The sequence below is a fragment of the Microcaecilia unicolor genome, chromosome 2, assembly GCF_901765095.1.
Source record: "Microcaecilia unicolor chromosome 2, aMicUni1.1, whole genome shotgun sequence".
NCBI lineage: Eukaryota > Metazoa > Chordata > Amphibia > Gymnophiona > Siphonopidae > Microcaecilia > Microcaecilia unicolor.
The window spans coordinates 4,332,999-4,353,011 of NC_044032.1; the positions used below are offsets into that span (position 1 = coordinate 4,332,999).

Here is a 20,013-nt window from a genome sequence, read left to right on the forward strand (position 1 = left end):
TAGCCCTACAGTACTCAGTACCCCCAAGTACCCCCTCAAAAAAAGCCCTGCTACTATTGACCTGTGGCCTCCATCCCCTCTCCAACCAAATTAATGGAAAAATCGAGTGACCTCCCAACTCAACGAATTCATACAAAAATTCTCCATACTTCATGAGTCACAATCAGGTTTCCGACCTGCACACAGCACGGAAACAGTACTACTCACCTTAATATCCAAGTTCAAGCAAGAAATTTCATTTGGCAAAAACATACTTCTTCTCCAGTTCGACCTATCCAGCGCATTTGACATGGTAGATCACGATATTCTCACAAAACTACTGGACAAACTAGGGCTAGGCGGAAACATCATTAAATGGATAAAAAGTTTCATCACTACAAGAACCTACCAAGTCAAATTGACCTCATCGATATCCCCTGCGTAGTCCTCACAATGTGGACTCCCCCAAGAATCGCCTCTATCCCCGATCCTCTTAACCTTATGATGATTCCTCTGGCCAAGTCACTATCCAAAGTTGGCCTAAACCCCTTCATTTATGCCGATGACGTCACCATATTCATCCCTTTTCAATCCACCCTTGCTGAAATCTCTGAAAAAGTAATAACTGGCATGAATATCTTAACCTCCTGGGCCAATGCCTTCAAAATGAAACTGAACAAAGAAAAAACTCAACGCTTAATTCTCTCCTCAAGACACTCCACTCTACTTCCAACCACCCCCGACGTCACAATTCCAATATCCGACAACTTGAAAATTCTAGGAGTAACGCTGGACAACCATCTAACTCTAGAAACTCACGCGAAAGCCATGATGAAGAAGATGTTCAACATGATGTGGGTATTGAAAAGAGTAAAACCATTCCTCCCCCTAAAAAATGTTCCGCAATCTGGTACAATCCACAGTACTCACCCACGCGGACTACTACAACAGTATCTTTATTGGCTGCAAAGCCCAAATCCTAAAAAAACTCCAAACTGCCCAAAACACGGCAGCCAGACTTATCTTTGGAAAATCACGGTTCGAAAGTGCAACACCACTTCATGAAAAACTCCACTGGCTCCCCATCAAGGAACGTATAAACTTCAAAGCCCACACACTGATCCACAAGATCCTCCACGGAGAATCTCCAAGTTACATGACCAATCTAATCGACCTTCCAGCCAGGAACAGCTACAAATCATCTCGAACTTATCTCAATCTTCACCTCCCTAATTGCAAAGGTCTCAAATACAAAACCTACTATGCATCCAACTTCTCCGTTATAGGCAGCCAACTTTGGAACGCCATACCAAGATTCATCCGAACAACTAATGAACATCTTCGCTTCAGAAAGCTGCTGAAAACATACCTCTTCAAACAAGCCTATCCAAACGACTCAACCTAATTCACGATCAAAATCCACACCCTAAACATTAACATGCCTCAACCCTCCCCCCACCTCTCTTCATCTTGCCCTTCTCTATACAATTGTATTCTTTTTGATACTTTTTACCCATACATCGTATTACCTCTATGATACTTGTACCCTTACAATATGTTATCTTTATAACACTTTGTACCCATACATTGTAAGCCGCACTGAACCTGCTATCGAGCGGGAAAGAGCGGGGGTATAAATGCAATAAATAAATAAATAAAATTGGGGCACACTGAATCACATCTTCAACTCATCTGTTTTGTACAAACGGATTATTTTGTTTTGAGCATGTTTCAGGGACAAGTGGTTTTCATAAGTCAAAATAATAAAAATAAATATTTTTTTCATGCAGATCTCTCATTTGTTTAACTAAATGGGCTATAAGCCCCTAATGCATTCCATTGATTCTCTTATATTTTGGCCTTGTGATGACTTATACTGTGCCAAAACTGGAAATACAGTGAGACAGAATAATAGAATTCCGTAACATCCAAAACGTATTAATTAACATAATTGTGTTCACATTTTGGTAATAACTGAGAAAATGCTGTTGAAAACTGACTTGAAGAAGAAATAAATATATATCACAGAACTGGAAAATGTTGGCACGTTTGACTGATTCTGGACTTGAAGGTAGCTCTGCCCTCATTATTTAATATCTTTTTTTAAATAGTAGTGATAACAATATTAAGTACATTTTTATAATACACCACTGCATTCCACAAAACAAAAGAACAAATTCCCACAAACCATCTTTCTTTTGCCCTGTTTACTAAGCAGTGTTATAGGCAAGTTATCGTTTTTAACGCGCGTTAACCATGTAGGTGTGTATAATATCCCTATAGGCGCTTATATGGATAGTGCGTGCGCTAAGTGTCTGCTCGCTAAAACACTAACGTACCTTAGTAATCAGGGCCCTTAAACTAGGCACAGGAAGAAAAAAAGATTTTAAATGCTCCCAGGTTTCAATCTAATTCATGTTTATGTGGGCTATAACTGCCATAAATAGTAAATAAAATAAAAAACCCTCTGAATTTGATCACCTGATTCTCATAATATGATGTTTGTTTTAGTGGCCCTTTACCAGGTGAAAGAAACCTCTGCACAAATATAACACATGCTAGGGTAGGGTGTCCCCTCCAAATGCCACACACTGATTACGATTTCTAACACCTACAAAAAGTTATTCCGTTATTATACTTCCTAGAATCCGTATGCTGCTCCAGCTGGCACGTTTCAAAATATAAGTGAGCTTAAATAGAAATGCTACCAACAATAAAGAACCTCTCCGGTACTACGTAAGCCCCATTGAGCCTACAAATACGTGGGAAAATGTGGGCTACATATGTAACAAATAAAATAAAATAAAAACGTGGATGGGGCAGCTCCTAGGTTTGCTTTGTTTTGGGTGTACACAGAACGACGGCTGCGCGAGAAAAGGGGAAACAGAGACAACGCTAAGTAGCTTCAACGTCTTGACGTCATGCAGTCTCGAGTGTGGGCCGGCCTTGGCCGAGGAAGGAGACAGGTTGTGCCAGAGGGAGGGGGCGGGGCGCGGAAGAAGGAAGTCGGTGGTGATGACTGGAGTGACCACGTGCATGAGTTTAAAGGTAGGATGTGGCTGCATCACAGATAGTGAGGAGAGATGTTGGACTGGGATCCAGGTAATTTTCTTTTCATGTAAGAAGGGTGGCAGGCTCTGGCTGCTTTGGAGTGCATGCTCCCTGATATTCTTTTGCTGCAAGAGACCAGCTTCATTCTAGGTAAATTGAAATGGTCTTAGGTAGATGGGACGGTCTAGTAGATCATAAGTTGCTGTTTTGGGCTTCCTAAGGATTTGGTATGTAGAATCTGGAACCATCTTATTATTATTATTATTGGTTGCATTTGTATCCCACCTTTTCCCACTACTACTACTATTTAGCATTTCTATAGCGCTACAAGGCGTACGCAGCGCTGCACAAACATAGAAGAAAGACAGTCCCTGCTCAAAGAGCTATGTAATAAAAGTGAGCCAAGTATAGGACAATCAAGCCATTGTGACATCACTGATGAGGTTGGCTCTTATTGGTGGACTGAGGCATTATGACATCACAATATTAGCTCTGGTTACAAGAGACTACTACTACTACTATTTATCACTTCTATAGCGCTACAAGGCATACGCAGCGCTGCACAAACATAGAAGAAAGACGGTCCCTGCTCAAAGAGCTTACAATCTAATAGACAAAAAATAAATAAAGTAAGCAAATCAAATCAATTAATGTGAACGGGAAGGAAGAGAGGAGGGTAGGTGGAGGCGAGTGGTTACAAGTGGTTACGAGTCAAAAGCAATGTTAAAGAGGTGGGCTTTCAGTCTAGATTTAAAGGTGGCCAAGGATGGGGCAAGACGTAGGAGCTCAGGAAGTTTATTCCAGGTGTAGGGTGCAGCGAGACAGAAGGTGCGAAGTCTGGAGTTGGCAGTAGTGGAGAAGGGAACAGATTACTACTACTATTTAGCATTTCTATAGCGCTACAAGGCGTATGCAGCGCTGCAAAAACATAGAAGAAAGACAGTCCCTGCTCAAAGAGCTATGTAATAAAAGTGAGCCAAGTATAGGACAATCAAGCCATTGTGACATCACTGATGAGGTTGGCTCTTATTGGTGGCCTGAGGCATTATGACATCACAATATTAGCTCTGGTTACAAGAGACTACTACTACTACTATTTATCACTTCTATAGCGCTACAAGGCATATGCAGCACTGCACAAACATAGAAGAAAGACAGTCCCTGCTCAAAGAGCTTACAATCTAATAGACAAAAAATAAATAAAGTAAGCAAATCAAATCAATTAATGTGAACGGGAAGGAAGAGAGGAGGGTAGGTGGAGGCGAGTGGTTACAAGTGGTTACGAGTCAAAAGCAATGTTAAAGAGGTGGGCTTTCAGTCTAGATTTAAAGGTGGCCAAGGATGGGGCAAGACGTAGGGGCTCAGGAAGTTTATTCCAGGTGTAGGGTGCAGCGAGACAGAAGGCGCGAAGTCTGGAGTTGGCAGTAGTGGAGAAGGGAACAGATTACTACTACTATTTAGCATTTCTATAGCGCTACAAGGCGTACGCAGCGCTGCAAAAACATAGAAGAAAGACAGTCCCTGCTCAAAGAGCTATGTAATAAAAGTGAGCCAAGTATAGGACAATCAAGCCATTGTGACATCACTGATGAGGTTGGCTCTTATTGGTGGCCTGAGGCATTATGACATCACAATATTAGCTCTGGTTACAAGAGACTACTACTACTACTATTTATCACTTCTATAGCGCTACAAGGCATACGCAGCGCTGCACAAACATAGAAGAAAGACAGTCCCTGCTCAAAGAGCTTACAATCTAATAGACAAAAAATAAATAAAGTAAGCAAATCAAATCAATTAATGTGAACGGGAAGGAAGAGAGGAGGGTAGGTGGAGGCGAGTGGTTACAAGTGGTTGCGAGTCAAAAGCAATGTTAAAGAGGTGGGCTTTCAGTCTAGATTTAAAGGTGGCCAAGGATGGGGCAAGACGTAGGGGCTCAGGAAGTTTATTCCAGGTGTAGGGTGCAGCGAGACAGAAGGTGCGAAGTCTGGAGTTGGCAGTAGTGGAGAAGGGAACAGATTACTACTACTATTTAGCATTTCTATAGCGCTACAAGGCGTACGCAGCGCTGCAAAAACATAGAAGAAAGACAGTCCCTGCTCAAAGAGCTATGTAATAAAAGTGAGCCAAGTATAGGACAATCAAGCCATTGTGACATCACTGATGAGGTTGGCTCTTATTGGTGGCCTGAGGCATTATGACATCACAATATTAGCTCTGGTTACAAGAGACTACTACTACTACTATTTATCACTTCTATAGCGCTACAAGGCATATGCAGCACTGCACAAACATAGAAGAAAGACAGTCCCTGCTCAAAGAGCTTACAATCTAATACACAAAAAATAAATAAAGTAAGCAAATCAAATCAATTAATGTGAACGGGAAGGAAGAGAGGAGGGTAGGTGGAGGCGAGTGGTTACAAGTGGTTACGAGTCAAAAGCAATGTTAAAGAGGTGGGCTTTCAGTCTAGATTTAAAGGTGGCCAAGGATGGGGCAAGACGTAGGGGCTCAGGAAGTTTATTCCAGGTGTAGGGTGCAGCGAGACAGAAGGCGCGAAGTCTGGAGTTGGCAGTAGTGGAGAAGGGAACAGATTACTACTACTATTTAGCATTTCTATAGCGCTACAAGGCGTACGCAGCGCTGCAAAAACATAGAAGAAAGACAGTCCCTGCTCAAAGAGCTATGTAATAAAAGTGAGCCAAGTATAGGACAATCAAGCCATTGTGACATCACTGATGAGGTTGGCTCTTATTGGTGGCCTGAGGCATTATGACATCACAATATTAGCTCTGGTTACAAGAGACTACTACTACTACTATTTATCACTTCTATAGCGCTACAAGGCATACGCAGCGCTGCACAAACATAGAAGAAAGACAGTCCCTGCTCAAAGAGCTTACAATCTAATAGACAAAAAATAAATAAAGTAAGCAAATCAAATCAATTAATGTGAACGGGAAGGAAGAGAGGAGGGTAGGTGGAGGCGAGTGGTTACAAGTGGTTGCGAGTCAAAAGCAATGTTAAAGAGGTGGGCTTTCAGTCTAGATTTAAAGGTGGCCAAGGATGGGGCAAGACGTAGGGGCTCAGGAAGTTTATTCCAGGTGTAGGGTGCAGCGAGACAGAAGGTGCGAAGTCTGGAGTTGGCAGTAGTGGAGAAGGGAACAGATTACTACTACTATTTAGCATTTCTATAGCGCTACAAGGCGTACGCAGCGCTGCAAAAACATAGAAGAAAGACAGTCCCTGCTCAAAGAGCTATGTAATAAAAGTGAGCCAAGTATAGGACAATCAAGCCATTGTGACATCACTGATGAGGTTGGCTCTTATTGGTGGCCTGAGGCATTATGACATCACAATATTAGCTCTGGTTACAAGAGACTACTACTACTACTATTTATCACTTCTATAGCGCTACAAGGCATACGCAGCGCTGCACAAACATAGAAGAAAGACAGTCCCTGCTCAAAGAGCTTACAATCTAATAGACAAAAAATAAATAAAGTAAGCAAATCAAATCAATTAATGTGAACGGGAAGGAAGAGAGGAGGGTAGGTGGAGGCGAGTGGTTACAAGTGGTTGCGAGTCAAAAGCAATGTTAAAGAGGTGGGCTTTCAGTCTAGATTTAAAGGTGGCCAAGGATGGGGCAAGACGTAGGGGCTCAGGAAGTTTATTCCAGGTGTAGGGTGCAGCGAGACAGAAGGTGCGAAGTCTGGAGTTGGCAGTAGTGGAGAAGGGAACAGATTACTACTACTATTTAGCATTTCTATAGCGCTACAAGGCGTACGCAGCGCTGCAAAAACATAGAAGAAAGACAGTCCCTGCTCAAAGAGCTATGTAATAAAAGTGAGCCAAGTATAGGACAATCAAGCCATTGTGACATCACTGATGAGGTTGGCTCTTATTGGTGGCCTGAGGCATTATGACATCACAATATTAGCTCTGGTTACAAGAGACTACTACTACTACTATTTATCACTTCTATAGCGCTACAAGGCATATGCAGCACTGCACAAACATAGAAGAAAGACAGTCCCTGCTCAAAGAGCTTACAATCTAATACACAAAAAATAAATAAAGTAAGCAAATCAAATCAATTAATGTGAACGGGAAGGAAGAGAGGAGGGTAGGTGGAGGCGAGTGGTTACAAGTGGTTACGAGTCAAAAGCAATGTTAAAGAGGTGGGCTTTCAGTCTAGATTTAAAGGTGGCCAAGGATGGGGCAAGACGTAGGGGCTCAGGAAGTTTATTCCAGGTGTAGGGTGCAGCGAGACAGAAGGCGCGAAGTCTGGAGTTGGCAGTAGTGGAGAAGGGAACAGATTACTACTACTATTTAGCATTTCTATAGCGCTACAAGGCGTACGCAGCGCTGCAAAAACATAGAAGAAAGACAGTCCCTGCTCAAAGAGCTATGTAATAAAAGTGAGCCAAGTATATGACAATCAAGCCATTGTGACATCACTGATGAGGTTGGCTCTTATTGGTGGCCTGAGGCATTATGACATCACAATATTAGCTCTGGTTACAAGAGACTACTACTACTACTATTTATCACTTCTATAGCGCTACAAGGCATACGCAGCGCTGCACAAACATAGAAGAAAGACAGTCCCTGCTCAAAGAGCTTACAATCTAATAGACAAAAAATAAATAAAGTAAGCAAATCAAATCAATTAATGTGAACGGGAAGGAAGAGAGGAGGGTAGGTGGAGGCGAGTGGTTACAAGTGGTTGCGAGTCAAAAGCAATGTTAAAGAGGTGGGCTTTCAGTCTAGATTTAAAGGTGGCCAAGGATGGGGCAAGACGTAGGGGCTCAGGAAGTTTATTCCAGGTGTAGGGTGCAGCGAGACAGAAGGTGCGAAGTCTGGAGTTGGCAGTAGTGGAGAAGGGAACAGATTACTACTACTATTTAGCATTTCTATAGCGCTACAAGGCGTACGCAGCGCTGCAAAAACATAGAAGAAAGACAGTCCCTGCTCAAAGAGCTATGTAATAAAAGTGAGCCAAGTATAGGACAATCAAGCCATTGTGACATCACTGATGAGGTTGGCTCTTATTGGTGGCCTGAGGCATTATGACATCACAATATTAGCTCTGGTTACAAGAGACTACTACTACTACTATTTATCACTTCTATAGCGCTACAAGGCATATGCAGCACTGCACAAACATAGAAGAAAGACAGTCCCTGCTCAAAGAGCTTACAATCTAATAGACAAAAAATAAATAAAGTAAGCAAATCAAATCAATTAATGTGAACGGGAAGGAAGAGAGGAGGGTAGGTGGAGGCGAGTGGTTACAAGTGGTTACGAGTCAAAAGCAATGTTAAAGAGGTGGGCTTTCAGTCTAGATTTAAAGGTGGCCAAGGATGGGGCAAGACGTAGGGGCTCAGGAAGTTTATTCCAGGTGTAGGGTGCAGCGAGACAGAAGGCGCGAAGTCTGGAGTTGGCAGTAGTGGAGAAGGGAACAGATTACTACTACTATTTAGCATTTCTATAGCGCTACAAGGCGTACGCAGCGCTGCAAAAACATAGAAGAAAGACAGTCCCTGCTCAAAGAGCTATGTAATAAAAGTGAGCCAAGTATAGGACAATCAAGCCATTGTGACATCACTGATGAGGTTGGCTCTTATTGGTGGCCTGAGGCATTATGACATCACAATATTAGCTCTGGTTACAAGAGACTACTACTACTACTATTTATCACTTCTATAGCGCTACAAGGCATATGCAGCACTGCACAAACATAGAAGAAAGACAGTCCCTGCTCAAAGAGCTTACAATCTAATAGACAAAAAATAAATAAAGTAAGCAAATCAAATCAATTAATGTGAACGGGAAGGAAGAGAGGAGGGTAGGTGGAGGCGAGTGGTTACAAGTGGTTACGAGTCAAAAGCAATGTTAAAGAGGTGGGCTTTCAGTCTAGATTTAAAGGTGGCCAAGGATGGGGCAAGACGTAGGAGCTCAGGAAGTTTATTCCAGGTGTAGGGTGCAGCGAGACAGAAGGTGCGAAGTCTGGAGTTGGCAGTAGTGGAGAAGGGAACAGATTACTACTACTATTTAGCATTTCTATAGCGCTACAAGGCGTACGCAGCGCTGCAAAAACATAGAAGAAAGACAGTCCCTGCTCAAAGAGCTATGTAATAAAAGTGAGCCAAGTATAGGACAATCAAGCCATTGTGACATCACTGATGAGGTTGGCTCTTATTGGTGGCCTGAGGCATTATGACATCACAATATTAGCTCTGGTTACAAGAGACTACTACTACTACTATTTATCACTTCTATAGCGCTACAAGGCATATGCAGCACTGCACAAACATAGAAGAAAGACAGTCCCTGCTCAAAGAGCTTACAATCTAATAGACAAAAAATAAATAAAGTAAGCAAATCAAATCAATTAATGTGAACGGGAAGGAAGAGAGGAGAGTAGGTGGAGGCGAGTGGTTATGTAGGAGTGAACCACTGAACATTGAACACAAATGGACCATCAGGACAAGCTCAAGCTCTGTGCATACTACAGATGGACTTTGCTTTGTGCAGACTACCTCTGCTTCTGCCTTTTTATGGCATGCTCTATACTTAATGAAGTGAACATTTACTGTGCCTTAACCACAACTTGTCAGCTCTTGCTGCTTTGATGCCTTACTGTGTGAGACAGGATGCAGGTGCATTAGATAAACCGCTTGTAACAGTTAGCTGCCAAGGCTTGTACACAGGAAGTCAGCCTGCACGTAGACGGCACATAAATAGACTGCCTGGGAGGGTGTTGCCACCCCCATCCTGCATCTCTGAGCCTAGCGAACCTTATCTCCTCTGCCAGAAAGGAGCATTGTATTATGTGTGTGTGTAGAACAAGATGTTAAGTTTCGTTTCCCTAGCCAGTATCATTTCAGTATTATGACGTGTGTATGTACTGTGAACTACAAATGTATACTGTGAGAACTACAAATGTGTACTGCGCATGTCAACTGTGATGTATAAGGGGCCCAATGCGCAGGCCCAGCAGGGAGTATAAATGGGAGTGTCAGATGATTTCTGACACACAGTATCCTGAGAGAAAACTCAGTGCTGTTCAATTGCTAGCAATAAAGCTGCATTGCTTTGGAACCAATTTGCCTTTTGTCTCCTGATTTAGTTAGTCTGTTTCATTGGCGAGCCAGCCAGGAGTGACTACAAAAGGGAAATCGGATTATATTCTTTCCCCTACCCCACTGCGGTCGGGTCATCGACCCCCCGGCCGGGAAGGTGGTGAGTGGCCACCGCTGATTTCAGCGTCCATCTCACGGCGGAGGGCCGATCGATTCCGGTCGACTGGAAGTGGGGCTGTGTGGTTCCGGCAAAGCATCTTTCTTTTTTTTCTTTTTTCTCTCTGGAGAGACGCGGCCTGCAACGACGACGGACAGGCGAGTATACTCTACGTAGTGACCGGCCCGGTAAAGGACCGAAGAAGAGGCTTGATCACCCTCTTAGCCAGTGACTAATACGGACTAGGTCCCGAAACCTCACTAGGCTTTTGGGCGAAGAAACCGAACGGGAGGGTTTCTTGTGGCGTATGGAAGTTGTGTGAGTGGGCTTGCATTTCCGGATCGGGCGACCGCATTCCAGTCAGGCCGAGTGTTGATCCTTCTGTGTCCGGTGGAACGAGACCCCTTACTCCTCCACCATCCTTTTCCCCTTTGTCTGTCTCCTATCCTTTGGCACTCAGGTTAGGATGGGCGGGGGTGGATCCACACCTTTAGACTTAATGACGGAACACTTTAGCGAAGTGTTCGACCAAGATAAATGCAGTAGGGCCGGGATGATACAGCGATGTCAATTTATGTGGCCTGGCCTAGGGATTGCGGAATGGCCCCCGGAAGGGTCATTTGAGTATGAGAAGGTGGCGACTGTTATGGATATTGTTATAGTTGAGGGAAACCCCGGCTGCCCCGAGGACATACCGTACATAGAGGCGTGGTTAAATGTAGTCCGGGACCCGCCGGACTGGGCCCAACGTAAGGTAGAAAAGGCCGCCCTCATGGTGGTCAAGCAGAAAAAGGGGCGGAAACCTAAACTCGGGGCCCTGAAGACCCCTATGAAAACCCCTACCTTCGCTCTCCAAACCCCGGCAACCGCTGCCGCCGCGAAGGCCGTAGAGACCGCCCACATAAGGCCGACCGCCCCCAGCATTGAAGCCCCAGAGACCACGCCCCTTACTACCATCGCTAAGACTAAGGCTGCGCCCCGTACTACCAGTATACTTCCCAGAGCGAAACCCCTAAAAGAAACCCGAGGGAAAGTTCAGGGCTTACCCGAAAACCTATCCCCGAAGGCCCCAATACTTACCACGACGGAGGCCTACGAAGAAGATACTGCGCCCCCTCCCTACGCCCCCTTATATCCCGACCTCGTGAACTTGGAACAGGGCCCGGACAACGGCGAAGCCTCCGAGTCAGAGCCGGACGCTGAAGATACTTCCCGACCAAGTACGCCCGAGTCGACAGGTCCCGCAACCTCCAGGAAAAGCAAAAGGGTTGTAAAGAAAATTACTCGATTTCCCCAATCGAGTCCATTAAGCACCCTTCCTTCCAACCGGAGAGCGGAAGTGACCGACCTATACCCGGTCCGGCAGTCTACGACCTATACCCCTAACCCGGCGCCAGGAGCCCAGCCCATCCAGTCGACCGTCTACAGTCACGTTCCCTTCTCCAGTGCCGACCTGTATAACTGGAAACTGCATGGGCCGTCGTATGACCAGAAACCCGAACAGCTGATAGAGCTGGTGGAAGGCATCATATACAGTTATAATCCCATGTGGGGTGACCTCAGGCAATTGAGCGCCCACATTCTAACCACTGAAGAACGCCGTCTCTTACAACAGAATATGGAACAAGCTGTTCGGGATGCCAACCCGGGCCATGCCAACTTGCAGAACCTCCTAGACACGGAAGTACCCACCGCGGTCCCTGCGTGGGACTACCGAACCGATGAGGGCCAAACCGTCATCCGCCAGTATCAGCAGGCATACCTGGCGGCCCTTAAAAAGGGAAAACAGAAGATTACCAATATGGGAAAAATCCACAATATAGTCCAACAGAAGAACGAAAGCCCAGGAGATTTCCTTGAACGCCTTATGGACGCCTTTAGAAGACACAGCCCGATAAATCCCGAAGATCCCAAAAACGTCCCTACGGTGGTCATGAGTTTTGTTAGTCAGTCAGCACCAGACATAAGAAGAAAACTCCAGAGAACTGAAGGATTTGAAGGAATGAGTATCAGTCAACTGAAAGCTATAGCCGATCGTGTATTCGGATATCGCGATCAGGAGGAGAAGACCGAAGCCCGGAAGGAGTCGACCAGATGGATGCGCGAGAATGCGGATGTGCTGGCCACGGTGCTGGAAGAACGCCTGGGGTCTAGACCACGTGGCAGAGGCCGAAGAGGCCGGGGAGCACGGTCCCCCATAGGACGCGACCAGTGCGCCAATTGCCGAGAAGAAGGGCATTGGTGGGCGGACTGCCCGGAGAAGCCACGAGACCAGAAGAGAGGGGAGGAGGACGACGATCGACCACGAGGCCCCAGACATGGACAACGAGGACGGGGTCGAGGCCGGGGACGTACCGAAAACCAAGAATGGCAGATGGCCCTTGACGCGACCCGGGACCACACGGCATGAAGGGACCGGGAGGGCAGAGTCCCCACTGACCCTCTGGTGGAAATCCGAGTGGGGACGCAATTGATGAAGGCCCTCCTAGACACTGGGGCCCAACGATCTGTTATCACCACTGCCATCGCCCCGGCCACGAAAGAAACCATACCGATTGTGGGTGCCTCTGGGAAGTCACTCACGGCTCCCCTCCTCAAGGAACGCCAAGTCCAGATCGGAGGGACGATGGTGTCTCACCAGTTCATCCATATCCCCGAATGTCCAGTCCCCCTGATTGGCCGCGACCTACTGTGCAAACTCCAAGCCACCTTGAAGTTTAAACCCACGGGCGAAGTGGAAGCCCATTTTGAAGACCAACCGGTGACGCTCATCTGCCCTGTGCGGGAAGAATGGAGGCTACACGCCCCCCTGATTGCAGGCCCTGACGACTGTCGTTACTGCCAGGACACCCCTTTCGCACGGCAGAGGAGAGACCTAATGGCTGGGGTACCCAACGTATGGGCAGAAGTGAACCCCGGCGGACTGGCCGTTAACGCCATCCCCATCTGGGTTGAGCTCAAACCAAATGCTCAAGTCGTCAACCAAGGACAATATCACATCCCTTATGCAGCCCGGCATAGTATGCAAACACACCTACAGAAACTCCTTCAACAAGGGGTCCTTAAACCGGTCAGATCTGCTTGGAACACCCCATTACTGCCCGTGAAGAAGCCAGGAACATCCGAATACAGGCCCGTCCAAGACCTGAGGAAGGTCAACAACCAGGTGGCCGATATAGTTGCCCTCGTACCGAACCCCTACTCCATTCTAGCCCAAGTGCCAGCCCAGACCAAGTGGTATAGTGTCATTGATCTGAAGGACGCCTTCTTCTCCATCCCTCTTGCTGCCGACAGCCAGAAGTTGTTTGCCTTCACGTGGGAAGACTTACAGACTGGGAATATGCAGCAATTTACATGGACCCGGCTTCCCCAGGGATTCAAGAACTCGCCTACCCTCTTTGGTGACCAACTTGCCCAGGACCTGAAAACGTATCAGGACGAGTATGGGCCGGTCGTCCAATACGTGGATGACCTGTTAGTGGCCCGTGAAACGTACACGGACTGTGCAGAAGCTACCTTTTACCTCTTGAAAACCCTGGAAGCCCAGGGGTACCGAGCCAGCCGGAAAAAGGCACAGATATGTGAGATCGAAGTCGAGTACCTGGGTTTTCGCCTCCGAGAAGGGACCCGAAGGCTCGGTATCCCCCGAACCCAAGCCATCCGCAACCAACCCACTCCTGCCAATAAGAAGGAATTGCGGGCATTACTAGGCGCAGCCGGGTATTGCCAGATTTGGATCATTAACTTCGCAGTCCTAACCCAGGACTTGTACGCCAAACTGAAAGGACCTGAACTCAAGGGCCAAAATCTCCAGTGGGAGAAACACGAACTGAAAGCCCTTCAGGACCTCAAGGAAGCCCTTGTGGCCCCACCAGCGCTCGGACTGCCAGATGTGACCAAGCCGTTCCACTTGTTCATCGACGAAAAGAAGGGATTGGCACTTGGAGTCCTTACCCAACTGGTCGGCACCTGGCAACGCCCTGTAGCCTACCTCTCCAAGAGCATGGACAACGTGGCACGAGGATGGCCGGGCTGCCTTCGAAGTATTGCGGCGGCCTGTCTGCTGATACACGAGGCCAATAAGCTCACCTTTGGCCAAACACTCTTTGTAACTATGCCCCACACCATCCGTGGCCTACTCGAGAGCCACGGACCCAGATGGATGACCAACTCCCGATTGGTCAAATACCAAGCCCTCCTATGCGAGAATCCGGAGGTGCAGATCCTGGACACAACTAACCTTAATCCTGCTACCCTCCTTCCGGCCCCGGAGCCACCACTCCACAACTGTGAGGAGGTAATGGCCACCGTGCACTCTAGCAGACCCGACCTCAAGGATCAACCCTGGCAAGGGGGCATAACCCTGTTCACCGATGGAAGCAGCCAAGTGATAGAGGGAATTCGAAGAGCTGGCTATGCTGTCGTGTCCGAGGACCATGTGATCGAGGCTATGGCTCTGCCGCCCGGAACGTCAGCCCAGAAAGCCGAGTTGGTCGCCCTCACCAGAGCCCTCCAGTGGGCTGAAGGAAAAGTCGTTAACATCTACACCGACTCCAGATACGCCTTCCTTACCCTCCAGGTGCACGGGGCCTTGTACAAAGAGAGAGGATATCTAACCGCTGAGGGGAAGGGACTCGCAAACGCTACTGAGATCTGTCAACTACTCGAGTCAGTGTGGAAGCCAAAGAAAGTAGCTGTGATGCATTCCCGGCCGGACTGACGCTATCGCCCGGGAAAATCAGCGGGCAGACGACGCAGCAAAAAGAGCGAGTCGACTCCCTTACCTTTCTCATTCCTCTGCCTCTGTACTCGTCGTTCACCTCCCCACAGAGACCCCCATCTATGCCCCACAAGAGACTGAGTGGGCCCGGCAAGAGGGCCTGGAGTCACGCAATGGCTGGTGGGTACTACAGGATGGGCGCATATGGATACCCGAAGCTTTGGCCTGGACGGTGGCCAGGGAGGCCCACAACCGCACCCACCTGGGCAGGGACGCCCTGGGGCGCCTGCTCGAGAAGACCTACTACATCAATAAATTGTCCCTCTGGACCAAAAATGCCTCCAGCCAATGCGCAACTTGTGCTCGGAACAACCCAAGAACAGGGCCCGGGCCTACGCCAGGACATGTTCTCCGAGGCACTAGCCCGTTCCACGTCTGCCAGATTGACTTCACACATATGCCCCCAGCCCGGGGCTACAAAGCCATCCTCGTCGCTGTGTGTACCTACACCGGATGGATTGAGGCTCAGCCTACCAGAACGGAAATGGCTAAAGAAGTCACCTCCTTATTGATCCATCACCTCCTGCCGAGATACGGCCTTCCCAAACAGATAAACTCTGACAACGGTCCTGCATTTGCCAGCGAAGTTACCCAACAGCTCAGTACAAGACTGGGCCTCGATTGGAAGTTGCATTGTGCTTGGAGACCCCAGAGTAGTGGAATAGTGGAGAGAGCTAACCGATCCCTGAAGAACCAGCTGGCCAAGCTATGCCAAGAAGCCAAAGCCAAATGGCCCGACCTGCTCCCACTGGCCTTGCTGCATCTTAGGTGCACCCCCAAGGCTACAGGCCTTACTCCTTACGAGATGATGTACGCCAGGCCACCACCACTACCCTCCTTTCCCGACTCCTTGCAGATACAGGACGAGAGCTCCTTAGTAAAACAGATGAAGGCCCTGCGCGAGGTAGTGCAGGATATCCAACAGTACACTGAGAGTGTAGGTCCCCTGGTCCTTACTAGTCCTACACACCAGTTTAGGGTGGGGGATGAAGTCTGGGTAAAGGAGTGGGATGAATCTGATTGTCTAAAGCCCAAGTGGAAAGGGCCCTCCCTTGTTCTCCTAACTACCACAACCGCTGTTAAAATTGCAGGAAGTCCCGTGTGGATACATTGGACCAGGCTGAAACCCGCTGCACCTACCGGGGGCACACCTAAAGTTTGGACTGCCCATCAACATCCTGACGCTCCACTACGGCTGACCCTTACGAGGAAGTGAACCGGGTCCATGCCTGCCCAGCAACAGGAGCTCAGCTTTTGGACCCACTGCGTCTTCGGCTCTGTGTTCATTGCAGCCTTCATCCTGAGCTTCATTATCTTCTTGCTGCAAAGATTGGGATACCTCCCCCCTTACATATGATGTTGAACCTACTCTTCATAATCCTCCTTTGCTCAACCCCGACAGGCCCTGTCACCCTTAGCCCCAACTGCACCGAATGCTTGCGGCTGGTGCGCCTCCGGATAGCGGACGGCTATAACCTTACTACCACTCTCATCCACCAATCCCTCCCCCCGGACAAGGAGTGTAGGCCCGTTTTGCCGTGTGTTGTCCCCACCCCGGAAGGGCCTCTGCAACTCCACCGGTGTCTCCAGTAGAATCGCACCATCTGTCACAGCCCGGTAAAACCTAGATACGTGAATGTCACCGCCTATGTTGGTCTACCGGCCCTGTCTGGTTACTCCCCGGACGTCGGGGGCGAAGTCCTCCACTACGTCAACTCCTCCAGGACCCTGGCAGACGGTCCCCCGACCCTGACCCTGTGGTTTGATCTCTGTGCCGCTTTTGATAAGCACCCCTTCTCGGTGAAGTGTGGCTCCAGTTCCTGGCGGAAGGCCTACACCCAAAACCATAAGTGGGTTTGCCCGCAGTACCTGGCTCTGCGCCTACCTCGACCCAATACGTGGTGGCCGTGTCGGGGCAGAGGCTGGGATGACGTGTGCGACTATACGGGAGGAGGCTACTCCGGGTGCCACAACCTTGGCGCTCTCCGCCGGGGCTCCGGTAACTTCATCTCTATCGACTGGCCACTCCACCGCCCCCAGGACGAGATGTCCCGTACCTGGGCCATGGGCATTGACGGCACCGGAGACGACCCTGAATCCTACATCACTATCATACAACGCACCGAGTCCAAACCCTCCATTCATTACCAGACCACGGTCGTCGGATACCAGGAGGTATTCGATGAGATAGCCCGGGCAGAGGAGGTAGCCACTAAGTTTCCCATCTCCCCGGAAGCCCGGAACATGTTCCTCAATTTGGCCGAGAACATCGCACTCTCCCTCGGAGTTACTAACTGTTTCGTCTGCGGGGGCACTGACATGGGTGAACAGTGGCCCTGGGAGGCGAAGGAGGTCCACCAGTACATGTGGGATACCCTGAACACCACAAACCTTACCTTCCCGCATCGCCCGCGTCCTTACGAATGGGCCTTGAGAACCAACATCATAGGCACACTTTGCGCCAACCGGGCCCGCTCGAAACGCTACTCTGTCCCGGTTGGCGACTCTTCCTGTACGGGAGTTGTCCAGTTCAATGGCAGCAACATCACTTGGTGGCAAACAGACGGTCTGCCCCTGCCGACGCCCCTGTGGACCCAACCCACTCTGAACCGGACGTGGACAAACGGAGGAAATGTCTCCCAAAAATGGATAGCCCCAGAAGGTTACTATTATATATGCGGCCGCAGGGCATACGAACAACTCCCGCCTCGTTGGTCGGGTACCTGCCTCCTGGGCACAGTCCGACCCAGTTTCTTCCTACTGCCTCTCCAGATGGGCGAAACGCTTGGTATCCCCCTTTATACGGAACAGGGGCCCGCGAGCAGACGAAGGAGGAAACGGTCCCCCCGCGACAGCAGACCCAAGGTTCGAATTGGGGATTGGAAGGACAACGAGTGGCCCCCAGACCGCATCATTCATTACTACGGACCGGCCACGTGGGCTGAGGATGGCACGTATGGGTACCGTACCCCCATCTATATGCTAAACCGCATTATCCGCCTGCAGGCCGTGCTAGAAATACTCACTAACGACTCAGCCTTTGCACTTAACGTCTTGGCGCGGCAAAACACCAAATTGATTACCGCTGTCTACCAGAACCGCCTCGCACTTGACTACCTGTTGGCCCAGGAGGGCGGGGTGTGCGGCAAATTTAACCTCAGCAACTGCTGCCTTCAGATTGATGACCAGAGTCACGTCATCAAGGAGATCACTGACCGTATGGTAAAATTGGCCCACGTCCCTGTCCAAACCTGGAACAGCGCTTGGGATTGGACGTCCTCCCTGACCGACTGGCTCCCGACCTCTGGGAGCCTCAAGAGTATCCTTATCATGGGTGGCCTATTCTTGTTGTCCTGCTTATTAATACCCTTGTCTCTCCCCCTTGTTTTCAGGTGCCTCCGCTCCACCATGGAAAACATAGCCGACCGCCGGGCAGCGGCCCAACTTATGGTCCTCCAGATGTATTCTCCCATACCACAATCAGACGTGGATGAAACAGAACTTTGTTCCCCTTAGGCAATCGATGGGCCGACGCCCTTGCGACAGCACAAGTCCGGCTACAAAGGGGGGGGGGACTCCACTAGGGACCCTCCGTCTCAACCCCGGCGAAGTAACCAGCGGCTGCGCAAGGGTTATCAAAAGGGGGGAATTGTAGGAGTGAACCACTGAACATTGAACACAAATGGACCATCAGGACAAGCTCAAGCTCTGTGCATACTACAGATGGACTTTGCTTTGTGCAGACTACCTCTGCTTCTGCCTTTTTATGGCATGCTCTATACTTAATGAAGTGAACATTTACTGTGCCTTAACCACAACTTGTCAGCTCTTGCTGCTTTGATGCCTTACTGTGTGAGACAGGAAGCAGGTGCATTAGATAAACCGCTTGTAACAGTTAGCTGCCAAGGCTTGTACACAGGAAGTCAGCCTGCACGTAGACGGCACATAAATAGACTGCGTGGGAGGGTGTTGCCACCCCCATCCTGCATCTCTGAGCCTAGCGAACCTTATCTCCTCTGCCAGAAAGGAGCATTGTATTATGTGTGTGTGTAGAACAAGATGTTAAGTTTCGTTTCCCTAGCCAGTATCATTTCAGTATTATGACGTGTGTATGTACTGTGAACTACAAATGTATACTGTGAGAACTACAAATGTGTACTGCGCATGTCAACTGTGATGTATAAGGGGCCCAATGCGCAGGCCCAGCAGGGAGTATAAATGGGAGTGTCAGATGATTTCTGACACACAGTATCCTGAGAGAAAACTCAGTGCTGTTCAATTGCTAGCAATAAAGCTGCATTGCTTTGGAACCAATTTGCCTTTTGTCTCCTGATTTAGTTAGTCTGTTTCAGTTACGAGTGGTTAAGAGTCAAAAGCAATGTTAAAGAGGTGGGCTTTCAGTCTAGATTTAAAGGTGGCCAAGGATGGGGCAAGACGTAGGGGCTCAGGAAGTTTATTCCAGGCGTAGGGTGCAGCGAGACAGAAGGCGCGAAGTCTGGAGTTGGCAGTAGTGGAGAAGGGAACAGATAAGAAGGATTTATCCATGGAGCGGAGTGGGAAGGGGTGTAGGGAAGGACGAGTGTGGAGAGATACTGGGGAGCAGCAGAGTGAGTACATTTATAGGTTAGTAGAAGAAGTTTGAACAGGATGCGAAAACGGATAGGGAGCCAGTGAAGGGTCTTGAGGAGAGGGGTAGTATGAGTAAAGCGACCCTGGCGGAAGATGAGACGGGCAGCAGAGTTTTGAACCGACTGGAGAGGGGAGAGGTGACTAAGTGGGAGGCCAGCAAGAAGCAGATTGCAGTAGTCTAAACGAGAGGTGACAAGGGTGTGGATCAGGGTTTTGGTAGAGTGCTCGGAAAGAAAGGGGCAGATTTTACGGATGTTGTAAAGAAAGAAACGACAGGTCTTGGCAGTCTGCTGGATATGAGCAGAGAAGGAGAGAGCAGAGTCAAAGAT

At 48.6% G+C, this 20,013-nt stretch overlaps 1 protein-coding gene across 2 annotated transcripts in view; it reads left to right on the forward strand.

Annotated features, from left to right (window-relative positions):
* The first annotated feature begins 2,984 nt into the window (after nt 1-2,984).
* PDCD2L (programmed cell death 2 like) overlaps nt 2,985-20,013 on the forward strand; it is a 51,740-nt gene continuing 34,711 nt past the window's right edge. The window contains exon 1 of one of the 2 annotated variants that reach the window (XM_030192742.1): nt 2,985-3,027. The gene's annotated coding sequence lies outside the window, so the exon portion shown is untranslated. Of the gene's footprint in view, nt 3,082-20,013 lie in introns of both variants that reach the window. The other variant, XM_030192741.1, reaches the window with a different exon arrangement.